Source organism: Odocoileus virginianus, chromosome 1 (genome assembly GCF_023699985.2).
Source record: "Odocoileus virginianus isolate 20LAN1187 ecotype Illinois chromosome 1, Ovbor_1.2, whole genome shotgun sequence".
NCBI classification, from domain to species: domain Eukaryota; kingdom Metazoa; phylum Chordata; class Mammalia; order Artiodactyla; family Cervidae; genus Odocoileus; species Odocoileus virginianus.
In genome coordinates this window covers 24132249-24134140 of record NC_069674.1, presented here as the reverse complement: position 1 = coordinate 24134140, position 1892 = coordinate 24132249, and the positions used below count along the sequence as shown (strand labels likewise).

General features: G+C 50.6%; 1 long non-coding RNA gene across 1 annotated transcript; it reads left to right on the top strand.

Moving 5' to 3' along the window:
• Positions 1 to 265: 265 nt before the first annotated feature.
• LOC139034559 (uncharacterized) lies at positions 266 to 1609 on the top strand. Its single transcript, XR_011487100.1, has 3 exons — positions 266 to 375; positions 469 to 585; positions 1536 to 1609. It is a non-coding gene; the product is annotated as an uncharacterized lncRNA (long non-coding RNA).
• The last annotated feature ends 283 nt before the right edge of the window (positions 1610 to 1892 follow it).

The following is a 1892-nucleotide window of genomic DNA, read 5'->3' as shown; positions in this document are numbered from 1 at the left end:
TAAGAGATGCGAGTTCGATCCCTGGGTAGAGACAATCCCCTGGAGGAGAGCACAGCAACCCACTCCAGTACTCTTGACTGGACAGTACTCCCATGGGCAGAGGAGCCTGGTGGGGTACGGTCCATGGGGTCAGAAAGAGTCAGACAAAACTGAAGCAACTTAGCACATACACATGCGTTGTCATACCTGCCTTATTTAAGTAATACTGGGGAAAAAAGTAGTATACCGAGCACTTACTACATGCCAGACACTATTCTAAGGACTTCACATATCTCACTTAATTCTCAGGCATCCCTGTGACATAGCTACTAGCGTTATCACCTGTTTACAGATGAAGAAACTGAGAAATGGGGTCCTTGGCTCAGAAGCACACAGGTAACCAGGGGATCTAGGATTTGAACCCAGGCTACCGGATCTGGAGCCAGTGCTCTTACCACCTCTTCTACTTACTGCCTCTTCTCCCAACAGCGGGGCTGCCGCGGGAGAGGACAGAGTGTGGAACCTGGTGCAGCCACAAGACCCTATGCGTGACCTTGGCCCTCTCTCCAACTCTGGCCTTCAGATTCCTCACCATAGGAGCAGCCGGTGAGGGCAAATAGTCAGCAACTTGCTGTTGTTTTACATGGCACTGTGGAGTTTTATGGCTCTACCCCACAGGGAACTAGCACAAATTAAGGTCCCCCCTCTGCTCCTCCCCCTCCTCCTCTGGACCCCCCCCCCCCCTTGGGAAGTGTTTGCTCCTGATTTTCAAGGGCAGTTTCATGGGTGTTTGCAGCTTCAGGGCCTGCTGCTACTCATGGAGCAAAGCTGCTTCCCCACCCTACTCCTCAGTTTCCCCACTCAACTCAGCGGAGACAATGACCTTGTTGTGCTCAGTGCTACAGTGAATCAGGGTTAATTGGCGTGAGTCACAGACCTTGGAATCCTCACAAGGGAAGGGTCATCTGCTGGGTTCAGGCCGCTCTGTGGCCCTGGTGACATAGTGCTCTGGCCTGTGCTTCTAAGAACACCTCCTCAAAGCTTCATGAGTGGCTTGCCTAACTTTGTGGGTTGGCCCTGGGGTGACCCAGCCCTGAGTACTGGCGCTGAGATGGGGCACAGAAGGGCTGCCTCATGATTGCCAATGTTCCCCACCAATGGCTTTATCTTCCCCTGGGTTTCCTCTTGTAGCTGAATTCCCACTCAGTCAGCTTCTTGTCCTTGCTACTTGTCTCCCTAATCCTGGACACAGGGTCCTAACCCTGACCTTACACTTTTTTACTTCGGTGGCTCCATTTTCTCCCTTTATCTCTGTCTCAGTGCCTTGAGTCTGTCTCTCTTGTTCCACACTGTATAAGACTACAGTAGAGACAAGGCAGCTTCAGCCTTCAAGAAGTTTGGTTAGGAGAAGACCTGTAACAAAGTAAGAACAAAGTAGGAATGATGCCGAAAATGCGAATAAGCTGTTTGGAAAAGTGCGTGCTGTACTATGCGCCACTGTTGTCCTGCTAGTGATTAGCCACCAAGTGCTGAGGCCAGGTGTTCTGCCTCTGCAGGGCCACGCGCAGGGAAGTCAGCGGTGGAGCATGGGACCCACCTAGTGGCTCTGGAAGGTACTGTTGCATTGCTGCTCCACATCCCTCATCTTGCTTGACTCTCTGTAGATGTCTTCCTGGTCTGATAATTAGGGAAGAGAGATATCCCTTAGTCACTTAGTATCTGATAAGCCGCCTTTCACTTGACATCTGATTTTCTTGTATCTACAGAATAAAGTTTTCACATCGGGTTTCACACCCATTTTCTTCCCATATTAGAGAAGGAGCAACTTCAAGTTCATGGATAATCAAGGCCATGGCCCAACTGAAGAGCCTCAAAGATGCACCCAGACATGCCAGAGGAAGGAAAGGGGATGA